The following is a 13,976-nucleotide window of genomic DNA, read 5'->3' as shown; positions in this document are numbered from 1 at the left end:
ATGGGATTTAACGTCCTAAAGCTACTCAGGCTATGAGAGACGCCGAAAGTGAAGGGTTCCGGAAATTTCGACCACCTGGGATTCTTTAACGCGCACTGACATCGCACAGTACACGGGCCGCTAGAAGTTATCCTCCAAAGAAATTCAAAGAAAACTTTTTCTGCTTTTATTTCATTATGGGAGACTTTAGAACCCGTGCTTATGAAAGCTTATATGTAGCCATGTTCTCAATAGTGCCCTCAGAACTCAATTTTTATTACAAATGTTTTGGTCCAAGTATGTTCCGCGCATTTTTAACCTTTCAATGCCTGCTTTACGAAGGAAGCAATGAAAAAATTGGTACCCCCACGTTATACTTTGTTAGTGGCGACGAATTAGATAAGTAAGAATATCCACATTAAGGAGCAACTAGCGTATGACCCTTTTAAGGCAACTATTTCAGGCTGAATGAAAGACAAAGTCGAAGGTATGGAACCGTCTCGAAGCCCGAAAGACTAATTATTATTTCTCTAACAAACGTCCCGTTTTACAGAAACAGTGCTGGACTCTGGCCTGAAGTATTGCATTCCCGACGCATTTTTTTTCACACCTTACTATCCTGGCAGCGGTGGCCGAATTTCGACGGAAGCGAAATTCTAGATGCCCGTGTACTGTGCGATGTCAGTGCACGATAAACAACCCTAGGTGTCCGAAATTTCTGAAGCCCATAACTACGGCGTCCCTGATAGCCTGAGTCGCTTTGGGACGCTAAACCTGAATAAACCAAACCAAACCAAACACAATGGTACGTAACCTTTTGACTGGAAAGCACTCGGTGTTGGGAACATGTTCACATGAAACTTACTATCCAAATTCCCTATAGTGGCGAGTACATGGCGTGCAACAAGTGTGTCGCGAATTGACAGAACTTCGCTGTGAAGGGTTAGACAGGAAGCAATGAAGGAAGTGCCACCTCGACCGCTCTCTTGTGCCGACGTACAAGACCTAGATTCGGCCGCTGGGCAGACCATGTAAATACGCAAGTACGTTCATAGACTCACTCCTGGCTTCCGACAATTAATGTGACATTTCCCGTTCCTTCTGTCTTTATGCATAGAAGCTACCACTGTACACAAACATATCTTGACTAAGTCACTTTTTACTTAAAGTAAAGCAGTTTATTTTTCAATCTATAATATTTAAGGCGTATCGTGGTGGATATGGGCCGAGTATTCCGTTCGTCTTGAAAGTTTTGTTTGTAGATTGTAGATAAGCTATTTTATTATGTAGGAGCGGCTACAGAAAGTTGGTGTCTAACAATACTAGTGAATCAGAGTTCGATGTCCATTTGTTCAATGATTACTAATGCGGCCGGAGGTGCCAGACGAACTGGTATTGTCCACAATTATACTGTCACACCAAGCAGGCACACAAGAAAACTCAGCTCAACTATTCACCCACATGGCCTCAAGAATAAAGCTAAACTGCAGCAGGACGCGTCTCCCGCCAGCCGGGTTCAGGGTCGACACGAGGGCTCCTTGCCAAGTTCAGGACAAGTAAGCTGACATATAGCGCCATGAAGTGGACCACAGTGCAAGAATCGACCTCCAAGACGGCTACCTGCGAAAACCAAGAATACAAATATTGGTAATTAGTGTACAGTGTAATAAGTATACAGCGTATATGTGTACTTTATACGCTTATGGTAGCAGGAGAAAATTAAGCGATGGCTTGCGAGATCTCTTACACTCTAATGGCTAATGATTCTATCATCTAAATTTGTCTGCAGAATGGAGCCCGGTCTCCGGTTGCTCCAAGTTTTTAACTGCTGCTCTGGACGATACCTCGGCAAACACCTTTCAGATTGTCTACCGCCAGTAAGGGGAATATCATCGACAGCTTTGACTGGCGCGGGTGTATAAAGTGCAAACAACTGAGGTATGACGCAGATGGAAACTTATGTCACTTGGGGTCTTTGTCACTTAAAAGATGTTCTTAGGTACAAAATCACTTGTGGCCGATTAGCGTATTGATATAAGAAATCAGTGCATGTATGGCCATTTTTGTGCGTTCAGCCTCTTTGGTGGTAACACCGAGGATATTACTGGATGCGATAGAGTTAGGAATATGCGCCGACGGGACATATCCACTGCTTCCAGAAAGGTAGTGGCCAGGAATAAGTGCCCTGCGTTGACTATTAAGTCCATACCGAGTCGAGCGAAAGTATACCTCGCACCTCACAGCAGTCTCTGCTATTTTATTTATTTATTTATACATACTGCAGCCCTATTGGGCTATTGCAGGGGTGGGTGTGACCAACAGTGTAGGAAAACATGGAGCACAACAATGGCAAACGTTCGAAACATCCGAAACAGTATGAGTGAAAACAAGAAAAACGGAAAAACTACTCCATAGCCGCTAAACACAGCTGTAAAGGAGGAGAGCGAGTAGAACCGGGTAAACAATTCCAATATTCGATTACACGGGAAAAAACTGTATTTAAAAGTGTCCGTGCTGGCAAACTAAGGCGTGATGTTTAGGCTGTGGTGATTTCTAGTTTTAAATGGTTTAGCATGGATTAGGTAATCATTTGCAAAGGTCCGGCAGGAAGAGTTAATAATGCAATAAAGACTCAGTCCTTCGTCGAGATGAGAGTGGCTGCAGGCCCAGTGATGAAAGTGCTTTGGAAGGCGAAAAATCTCTACCAAACCTGTGGCATATGAAGCGAACGGCTTTCTTCTGCACTGCCTCGATTTGGTTAATTTCGCGTTGTTTGTGCGGGTTCCAGACAGGGGAGGCGTATTCAAGTAGTGGACGGATTAGCGATTTAAACATTACTAGTTGCGTATCTCTAGGAGCAGCTTTTATTGTGCGACGGAGGTATCCTAACTTTTTAAGTGCCTTTCAGGTCATGAAATCTGTGTGTTTGGACCATGACATACTGGGTGTGAAAATAAGACCAAGGTATTTGCACTGACTCACACTCTGGATGGGGGTATTCCTAATTGAGTCAGTAAAGACGGAAGGTGTCGTTCTATTAGAGAAAGTCATAACAACGGTGTAAGGGATCGTTAGTGTACGCGGGGTCATCGGAACGCGGCTGGCAGCGCTCAAAGCGAAGCGTCTCCTTTCTCGGAACGCGGCCGCTCGCGAACGCGCCAGGAACTACGGGTGTCCACCATCCAGCGGTACCGATTCGCGCACGTGCTGGCACGAATGTATATTTGTGTTTGTTTTTATTTTATTTTGTGGCGGAGAGAATGTTCCGACTCCGCATGTGCTGGCACGACCGTGCGTTTTTGTTTGTGTAAAGGGCGTTTTGCCCTACGGAAGCTGGAGGGCTGGCCATGCTCTCGGTAAACCAATCATGTGAGCAGTGCAACATGATTGGCAGCGACCAAATGTGGGCCGGGCCTTTAAGGCTTTAAAACCGGGCCCCGGAGCCGGAAGCGGGGCTCTGCGCTAAGGTGAGATGCTACGCATCTTCGGCTATGCCAGTAGGGGCCTTCCCTAGTGTTAGCCAGTTCCACCCTTTTTGTTGTTTTGTATCTTTGTGCCGTTTAATTTGTCTCGAGTGCCTTTAACTTGTTTATTCTGTAAATATCTGTACATAAACCTTCAAGAATTTCCTCTATCCCTGCGTGTTAACTCATCTTGAGACCGTCTCTGACGGGGCACCCCTGGTGCGAAGAGCTTCAGTCTTCCAGTTAGATAAACCGACTCTGACGGTGCACCTCTGGTGCAAGGGAAGATAAAAAACCTGTGAAACTTTACTGGCGCAGTCGACAGGATCCTGCGGCCATCGGAAGACGGCGCAGGAAGAAGACGGAAGGCAGGGAGAAAGGCGACGACAAGGCAACAGGTCAGCGTTCGAGACAGGACCTGTGGAGAGACGGCGGCAAGGATGCAAGGACCACGGCAGTAGTCCAGCGACGCGGGACTGCATACGGTCCAGAAAAGCAGCGCGTCGATAACTTGACGGTCACCGGCGGCGGACCAGCGGCGTGCGACAGCTCATCGCAGCGTCCGGGGAAAGTGGCGGTGGACTCCGACGCCAAGGAGCTGGCAATGCGGATCGACGCATCGAAACCGTGAGTTTCCTTGGTCGCATTGTTCACGTCCCTGTGTTCGAGCCGGTAGGACAGCTGAGGGGTACGGAAGGCGGTATGGAGAGTTATCCAAGCCGGCACTCACTTGATGTGAAGTACCGAGTAGAATTGGCGAAGGCGCGCTTAGCTTATTATAAGGCAGAGCTTGCAAAAGTGAATGGAGGAAAGGCGCTGCTATGCGAGGAAAAACCTCCAGAATTGCAGGCGTTGGAAGCAAAGCGCCAGCAGCTAGAACTCGAGCTGGCCAAGCTCAAAGAGTCTAGGAGAGCTAGTCAACTAACCAGGGAGAACTTGCCCGAGTCCCGAGTGGAGAGGCCGCCTGTGCTGGAACGCGAAGGCAAAGACCTGTCAAGCACAGGTCAACAAAACAGCCAGGCAGAAGAAAAGAGAGAGCCAGCTGTCCACGAAACTGTAATCTCTCGTGAAGAAAGTATCGTGACGGAACGCAGCGTCGCGGTATTCGAGGCGGTGAACGCGCACTCCCACGATCCAGCTGCACAGGCTAGCTCTACCACAAATGACACCAGGTACGCGGACGCGAGTTCAGGAATAAAAACTCGGCCACAGGCAAGCTGCGAAAAAGAGCAGTTTGTTCAACGTGAAACGACAAGCGACGACAGACGTCGGATCGGGGAGCTAGTGACAGCAGCAAACCTAGCGTTGACGCAACCGCACACCGTGTCGGGCATAGGGCATAAAGTGTCCCGTAGCGCTATTGATGCCAGGAACCTTCCATCCGAGGCAAAGAACGAAGGTTGGCTTGATGGGCCGACGGGACCGAGCGCCGCGCAGTTGTTGAACGCACAGGACGTGTGTCCCACCAGGTCCTTCGAGGACAAGGAGATGCGTGGCGACTTGCCACAAGGCAAATTAGGGTCAAGTGACTGCGAGGGAGCTCAGGCAGCCTCAGACTATGCCACGAAGCCGGCAAGCGCCGATCAAGCACGGAGCGGCAATTTCAAGGTTTGTCGGTGCAGTAAAGGTGCAAATGGCCTCAAGCGAAGTAGAGTAGCAGGAGGCAGGTGCGTACCCTTCACGTTTAAAGTCAGCGCGTGGAGCAGCACGTTCTGTGCTGCAGTACGCCAAATCCCGTGTGGCAAAAGCGGCCGCACTGATATGATTACACTGGACAGGGGCTGTGCTCATTACGCAGCACGCGTCTCGTATTGGCGCGCCGAAGAGAGCGTGCCCTCAAGGGCGTCGCGTGGTCAGGGATTTGGACCCATCGAATACCACGACGCCTTTGATCCTGGAGTGCACCGGCTTTCGAGCTCTCGACCCGCTGTGGCACCAGCCTAATGAGCCGAGTTGCAGTTAGGCGTTAACCGTATTGAATGAGATCGTAGTCTCTCGAACGCACACAGGGACGCTCGGTGCGACTAAGGAGGCTCACGTGGCCTCTTAAGGACATCATATGTGTGCTACTGAACGCTCCAGTTGCGAGTGTCAGTGTGTGTGTGTGCTTGTTCGCGAGCAGGACGCGGGCGTGCATGCAAGTGAACTGGTTACATGGACGCCGTGTTACGGCGTACGGCAGGCATGCCACTGTGTGTATTTTAGTGTGCAATTTGTTTATGTTTTCTTGGTGCCCGTAAGCATTTTGAGTAATGTTGTGTTGGTGCCCATGTGCATTATTTTGCTTTTGGTTTTGTTATGGCAGTGCTAGTGTATCTGCGGTGTGTCACCCACAGGGTGGTTTTGTGACCCGTACCGGTCCCTTTGTTATAATTCTAAAAGTGGCATTTGAGCCCTTTGTAGAATCTTGGGAAGGGCGTGTAAGGGATCGTTAGTGTACGCGGGGTCATCGGAACGCGGCTGGCAGCGCTCAAAGCGAAGCGTCTCCTTTCTCGGAACGCGGCCGCTCGCGAACGCGCCAGGAACTACGGGTGTCCACCGTCCCGCGGTACCGATTCGCGCACGTGCTGGCACGAATGTATATTTGTTTGTTTTTATTTTATTTTGTGGCGGAGAGAATGTTCCGACTCCGCATGTGCTGGCACGACCGTGCGTTTTTGTTTGTGGAAAGGGCGTTTTACCCTACGGAAGCTGGAGGGCTGGCCATGCTCTCGGTAAACCAATCATGTGAGCAGTGCAACATGATTGGAAGCGACCAAATGTGGGCCGGGCCTTTAAGGCTTTAAAACCGGGCCCCGGAGCTGGAAGCGGGGTTCTGCGCTAAGGTGAGATGCTACGCATCTTCGGCTATGCCAGTAGGGGCCTCCCCTAGTGTTAGCCAATTCCAACCTTTTTGTTGTTTTGTATCTTTGTGCCGTTTAATTCGTCTCGAGTGCCTTTAACTTGTTTATTCTGTAAATATCTGTACATAAACCTTCAAGAATTTCCTCTATCCCTGCGTGTTAACTCATCTTGAGACCGTCTCTGACGGGGCACCCCTGGTGCGAAGAGCTTCAGTCTTCCAGTTAGATAAACCGTCTCTGACGGTGCACCTCTGGTTCAAGGGAAGATAAAGAACCTGTGAAACTTTACTAACGGTTTTGCGGATGTTAATAGTCATTTGCCTTGTAGCACACCAAGAGTTAAATTCTGAAAATGATTATTTCTGAAGGTGCAAGTGATCATCAAGGCAGGAAATTTTGTGATACAACACGCAGTCATCAGCATACAAACGTAGGTTACAGGTGATGTTACAAGGCAAGTCATTTATAAAAATCAAGAAAAGCAATTGGTCCAATACAGAACCCTGTGGAACTCCTGAGGGCACATCTGCTACCCTAGAATTAGTTCGGTTGAAGGACACAAATTCAGAACGGTTGGAAAGAAAACTTGAAATCCAATTGAGAAGGCGGAGGTTGTTGAGGATCATGTAAAGTTTATACATAAGTTCTGAGTGAATCACTGTATCGAATGCCTTCGAAAAATCATTAAATATTGCATCTATCTGATTGCCTGCATCATGGTTACTGCAAATGTCGTGAGTAAATTCGTTAAGTTGTGTCAAAGTGCTGAAATCGCGTCTGAAGCCACGCTGAACATTTGTTAATAAATGATGTGATTCGAGGTATTCCATGATGTGTTTTTAAATAATGTGCTCTAAAATTTTACATGCATGAGAGGTTAATCTCTGTGTACAACCAGATGTATTGCGAAATTGAAGTGCGTTGACAATGCACTGGAATAAATTAGAAGGGCATTCATTAAGGTTGAGATTTTCTGCACTCGAACACTGGAGCAGCAGTCACGCACGAAAAAATTTTGCGGTCGAAATGCACTGTGTGGGTTAAGTTGGTAACAAATTTTGTTAATTACATGCCCATCTGCCATGGGCAGCTATACCCAGCCCACGTCGCCTTCCCGGTTGTGGGGTGAGGCTGGAGGGCTGATGTTCACCCACAAAACAACTACTGTCCAGAAGGCGTAGCTGACCACAAATGAACGACTTTAAGGCAGCTGTTCTGGTTCCAGATACTGCAAGTACAAATGCCTTACTTTTGAACTTTGCAAATATCTAGAAATCAGTTTTAGCAACAATCTGATATGGAGTGCGCATATTTTAAATATATCCATATTAGCGTTTTCAAACCATTGTTTTCTGAAATATAAAGTCAGATAGGCTCCGTCCAGTTTAAAACTTTTGCCTTACAACACCGACAAGAGCAAATTTGTACAGACGATTCAATTCAAGAAAGCGCAGTGAAATCCTTAATATTTGTTCATAAAATCAGGCTGTAACTACAGTGCCTCGACGTTTCTCTCTGAAGAGTTTTCAAGAAAGTGTATGCTGCGGTGGTTACCTTGCGGAAGTACGCAAGTTATACCGATCGATAAGCTGCAGAGAAAGAATAAATGGCCGAAGGAACTTTTTTTAAGGCGGAAGCCTTTAATGTCTCATCGTTGTAAGCAGCAGTTGTCGACAAAAAATGTCACGCTTTTCAATTGGTGGAAACGGTCGTGACGTAACAGTGCGGGAATTTCAAACGGGGCCAATTGCACTTTGGCTAGTAATTAACCATGCAACCAATTGAAGGGATCGTGTAGTGATGCTCCAAGTAAGTGGGACTGATCTTAGTTAATTGCTTAATTACCCAATTAGCCTAATTAGCTTTACTAGTCACGCCATATAAATAAATAAAACCGATTAAGAAATTGGTCGAGGTCAGGAATCGAACCCCGGTCTTCGGCGTGAGAGACGAGCATGCTATCCACTCCGCCATGCCAGCTCGATGGTTTGGGATGAACAAAGGCGCGTCTAGTGAATACGGTGTCTTCACTCACCCTCATCCTCCTCCATTCCCTTCCGGGGAGGTTTAGGTGTCCACCGACAAATGAGAGACAGATACATTTCCTTTCCTCAAAAACCAATTTACCGACGAGCGAGGCGTAGAACCGAATGGGCGATGGCGTTCTATGGACTCCTTGGCAGCGTTGCAAGACGCTGTCGCGTTCCACTCTTAGGGGCGAAGCTTAACATCTTAAGCACACATCAGTGACCACACTTTAGGTCAAAAAAAATGCCCCCCTGAATTTTGACGGGTGTCCACCGAGATATGTGAGACAGTTACTGCGTAATTTCCTTTCCTCAAATACAATTTTCATTTTCTTCATTATGGCTCCTCTTTATCTATCTTCTTTTACTCCCACTTCCTCCCTTCCTCTACGGTGCGGTTCAGGTATCCACCGAGATGACAGAGAATTACTGCGCCATTTCCTTTCCTCAAAAAGCGTTGCGTTCAAAGGGCAAGGCATCGCGCCGAACGGGTGGTGGCGTTCCGTGGACTCCCTGGCAGCGCTACAACGCGCTGTCCGTTCCACTCCTAAAGGCGTAGCTTAAGCGTCATTAATTAGCAGTTAATTAGTATTCAGGCACTAATAAGCAATTAACGATTAATTAGTGATTTGCCATCACTTAGTAATTAGTACTCAATTATATGTGACGCCACCAGTACCACAGAAACAGCGAAGGTGGTGCGGAAAACGCTTCCGCCTCTACCCACTTTAGACAGTCAAAGTGCCCCCTGAATTTTTTTCCAAATAAACGATCCGTGCCACTTCGAGACCAACCTATAGATACGTAAAACATCCCTGCACGACTTCTGTTAGATCTATCTTGGGTTTGGTTTTAAAACTAGCGCAGGGCTTCGTTTTCCTGCCTCTCTCATCGTTGCCAGGCGAACTCAGAGGCTACAAGAGAACAAAAGGCACCTCTCACTCAAAGCCCTCCGCCGTATTCGCTCAATGCTTTCCGAAGAGGCGGTACAAGGCGGCTGCTATTCGGTGAAGACTGACAGGACCCGAAATCATGGGAGAGTAGGCCATACCCGAATTGCTTTAAGACTATGAAATGTTTGATAACAAGATGAGATAATTTCTTTATGCAATTTTTTCCCTCTTGATGAAGAAGCACGTCCATTGTAAATAAGCCCGGGGACACATTGTTCAAATTGCGATACTTTCTAAGGAAAATACACGTTGATCCTAAGCGTTTCTTACAGATATGACAAAGAAGAAAAAATATCAGGCAAGAATTGCCACCATTTTACAAAACGCATGGAAATAACAGTATTCAAATGTTAGCAACATAGGGTGCCTTGCAATGACACTATAGACTAATCTCTCATACTTGCTGAACCGTCTGGGTGCGATGTAGATACATGTGCGTGGATTGTGAGTCAGATCGGCAGCTTCTGCACTCACCGGCGGCCATCACGTGGGGCCTTCATGGCAACGAGGGTCATGAAGCTAAAGCCAGCTGCCAGACAAAGCATGTGTTGGTAGGTGTCGACTGCCTGCCACAAGGTGCCTCTTCAGAAGGCAGCGCCGCTATGGTGCGGGGACACGATTCTCGTATTTGGCCCACACAATCTTCTGAATGATCGTAAAGCAATATTTTACTACATTATAGGGACACGCCCCCGGCAGTCCCTTTCGGTTTGCTTCCCCGGGATGATCCTTCTCTAGCTTTTGGGATCGTTAAGAAGGGAGAGTGTCGGTGTCGCAATGGCACGGACCAGGTGAATGCTGCGTGCGCGCGCTGGTGATAGCTCCCTCGGGCTCGGTTACTCGTCGCGTGCAGTACCATCGGCGCGACATTCCGCTCTCTGCCAGAGGGGCGATGCCTCCTGCGGAAAACAATTCCTGTGGGCTCGTCCCATCCGGGCTCGGAGTATCTCCCATGCTCTAGGGCGGGCTCAAATTCGCTCGTAATCTTTCTGCAGAGTCGGAAAAAACCACGATTCCTTAGCGTATTTTGTTGCTAGCAGGCGTTTCTCTTTTTGCGTCAGCGAGTATTTCATCATAACGAGCATTTCATCGAACTGTGGAGTGAACCGGAATTAAGGTGAGGTTTTACATCCAAATCGCGGAGAAATTTCGGCAAGCGCTCCGCACAGAAAATTCTCGAGTGTTTGATCTGATTCAATGAAGTTCAGAATATCCACTCGCAAGTTGACAGCGAAAAAATATCCTCATGCCTAAAAATTTACTGTCTAGCAATAACAGAGCCTGCGAAGATATCTTGATTTCGTGTACCTTCTTTTTTGCCAGGAATTTGTGCCTCGGAAACTCTCGATTCAAAAAAAGTTTGTACAACTCTCAATTTCTCTAAGCTTTGCAGAATGTTTACATCACACTCTGGTCCGTGTCCCTCCCTGGTGCTCTGGAATATGACGAACGTTTCGCCAATAATGCGTTAGTCGATTTCCACTACATCCAGACAAGGCAGGTGCGCGGTAGTTTAAAGGTCAAGTGGCAAGACAGCGACACACGTCCTTTCGCACAATGCGTGCCAATATGCTCAGCCTCATACTGGCTTACACTATGTGCAGGAGCGAATTATGCGTCGCCTCAGTGAGCAGTTGACATGCATGCGTACCTTGGGTGTCGAGTCGGACCACAGGCTTCCACTCGAAGGCGGCCACCACGTGGGGCCTTCAAGGCCGCCAAGGTCATGAAGCCGGAACGTGATGCCTCACTACGCACGTGACGGGTCGCACCATTTCCGTCGCTCTTGCTGCAAGCAGATACTGCTCTGGACTGATGCGCGGACATGCTTCTCCAATTTAACATGCTTCACCAACTAGCCCGGCAGCTTGCTCTCCTGAAATGCTTCTCATATTTGTCTCAGTCATCTGCAGAAAGATGGTTGTGTGTTCATGGCAGCGCGAATAGTCAATGCTTCTCGAAAAGCCTCCGCGCTATGGCGTTTGAGGAACCAATGCCGTATGAGAGTTGCTTGTGAGTATACAAAAAACGCTTGCTCAATTCAATGTATCGAATGGCTCCGGTGGCTGCCGATTGCTCACATAATCCAGCCTAGTAAAGGGAATTGTAGAATTAAAAGGGACCCCGCTACCCTGGCAGGTGACAGTTAAATGAATGGTTGATGGCATGAAGTTAACTTGCACTGACATTGCACATTACACGGGCCTCTAGAATTTCACCTCCATCGAACTTCATCCGCAGCAGCCGGGATCAAATTTCAATGGAGGCGAAATTGCAGAGTTGGTCACCCAATTAATGCTGCGGCCTATTGCTGCCGTGCCACCCCAATGAATGGAGCGGCTTAATGGTGTAGTGCCGCGTGCCTGCGAGAATGTTTTCAGCACTAACGCATGCAAACTTTTTTTTTTTACCACCGCCACGTACCCCAAAGCGTGTTTGTGGTGTCTGCCGACCCAGGGAGCCAGCTATGTGCACTTCCTTTCACTGGAATAATGGGTGTCAAACATTTTAAGGCGAAAGCCTTTAATGTCTCATCGTTGTAAGCAGCAGTTGTCGACAGAAATGTCACGCTTTTCAGTTGGTCGAAACGGTCGTGACGTCACAGTGCGCCAATTTCAAACGGGGCCAATTGTACTTTGGCTAGTAGCCATGCAACCAATTGAAGGGATCCTATAGTGATGCTCCAAGAAAGTGGGACTGAGCTTAGTTAATTGCTTAATTACCCAATTAGCGTAATTAACTTTTCTAGTGAGGTCATATAAATAAATAGAACCGAGTAGGATGTTGGTCGAGCTCGGAAATCGAACCCCGGTCTTCGGGGTGCGAGACGAGCATGCTATCCACTCCGCCATGCCAGCTCGACTGTTTGGAATGAACAAAGCGCGCCTAGTGAGTACGGTGTCTTCGCTCACTGCCATCCTCCTCCCTTCCCTTCCGGCGAGGTTTAGGTGTCCATCGAGATGTGAGAGACAGATAGATTTCCTTTCCTCAATAACCAATTTACCGACGGTGGTGGTGGAAAACATTTATGTATAGCTATAATAGAGGAAGTTATGCATGAGCTGACCCAGAGGGGGCCAGCCCTTACAAATACTAGGTGGAGGTCCCTAGTTCGGGACCCCAGTGGCATCGGCCGCCGCGCGGGCTCGCGCGACCAAGGCCCGTTGGGCCTGCAGGTCAGAGCAGCCGAGCAGGGTCGCCTCCCAGTCCTCCCGGGTGGGGTTGGGGTGAGGGGGGATAGCAGGGTTGGAGGGGCAGGCCCACACCGTGTGGTAGATGTCCGAAGACTTCTCCGCACAGTGCGGACAGCTGCCCGAGAAAGAAGGGTCGAAGTGTTTCAGAGCTGCCGGGCACAGCAAAGTATTAGTATACAGGCGGAGCAGAAACCACTCATCCGCCTTTGACAGACCTTTACACGGGCGGGGATAAAGACCATGGCCAGATTGATAGAGTAAAACGATGTCTTTGAAGGTGTAAGCTGGAATAAATTCGAGTTCCTGATCGTCAGGGTCGGAGGGGAATGTCCGGTGAGAGAGCGCGCGGGCGGCGGCGTCAGCTGCCTCATTTCCCTCAAGGCCCATGTGAGCGGGAGCCCAAACGATACGCCGGTGAGCGGGGTCACCGGTGTAGACGCTGTTTTGAAGAATGCGGTAGGCTAGATATGGTACCCAGCCCTGCTCGACGTTCCGACATGCCCCTCGCGAGTCGGAAGGAACGGAAAACTTTATTTACACTAATGGTTTTTCCTGCGGTTTGGGGGTATCTTCAGAGACGTCTTGGTTCTACCCCCAGGAGCCTGCTCCGTCGAAGTCGTCCGCCTCTAATCAGTGGTCGGTTGCCCTCAGTCCAGGGCTCCGCTGGCCACTGCCGCCCGTTGAGCTCGCTGCACCAGACCTTGTTGGTCTTCACAGCGGTCGCTGGACAGCAGAGTCTCCCACTGCTCCGCACTCGGGTTTTGTATTTTGGGGACCACGTGTATGTTTTGGCAGGCCCATGTGATGTGGTATAGAGTAGGTTTTTCGTCGCACCAGGGACATTTGTCCGTGTATATCGTAGGGTGCATTTTGTTTAGTATATGTAGGTTTGGGAAAGAGCCTGTTTGTAATTGTCTCCAAGTGACAGCTTCCTTTCTGCTGAGAGATTTGTGCGGTGGGGGATATCGCATTCTTCTGCCTCTATAGTTTTGTAGTATGGCCGAATATTCCCTGGGTGCTGGCGCGAGTTCGGCGGTCTCGTCGGATGCTCGGAAAGTAATATATCCTCGAGCTATCCTGTCGGCCTCTTCGTTCCCTGCCACCCCCGTGTGCCCCGGTACCCACACAATTTTGTGTGGGATCTTGTCGTTTTCTTCTTCCTGGTTTTTAATTCTGTCGCTCGCTGCGAGGAGTATACGGAGCGCGTGACGACCTATCCTGCCATTCATGTAATTTCGGCAGGCTGTTTGAGAGTCCGCGAGTATTGTTAGTGACCGCCCGGTTCTATAGCCCTCCGCCACCGCTAGAGCAACGGCTACTTCCTCGGACTCTGCGGCTGTGCAGCCTCGAAGATACGCGCTGGTCATTTCGCGTAAAGACGAATCGACCACCGCCGCTACAGCGATTTTGGTATCTCTTCCTCTCCAAGACGCGTCTGTATACACGGTCGTGGCTTGAGGAGAGTATGTTTTCTCAATGAATTCGGCCCTCGCTTCTCTTCTGCCTCGATGGAGGT

At 48.8% G+C, this 13,976-nt stretch overlaps 1 long non-coding RNA gene across 2 annotated transcripts in view; it reads right to left on the bottom strand.

The window, feature by feature from the left end:
• LOC149346612 (uncharacterized) overlaps positions 1-3,776 on the bottom strand; it is a 47,455-nt gene extending 43,679 nt beyond the window's left edge. Inside the window, exon 1 of one of the 2 annotated variants that reach the window (XR_016292431.1) lies at positions 1,441-3,776. This is a non-coding gene — a long non-coding RNA (uncharacterized LOC149346612). The remainder of the gene's footprint in view (positions 1-1,440) is intronic. The other variant, XR_016292430.1, reaches the window with a different exon arrangement.
• Between the last annotated feature and the right edge of the window lie 10,200 nt (positions 3,777-13,976).

Source organism: Amblyomma mixtum, chromosome 4 (assembly GCF_055824585.1).
Source record: "Amblyomma mixtum isolate Tamu chromosome 4, ASM5582458v1, whole genome shotgun sequence".
Classification (NCBI taxonomy): Eukaryota; Metazoa; Arthropoda; class Arachnida; order Ixodida; family Ixodidae; genus Amblyomma; species Amblyomma mixtum.
The sequence above is the reverse complement of the archived record's forward strand: the minus strand, read 5'-3'. Positions and strand labels throughout refer to the sequence as shown.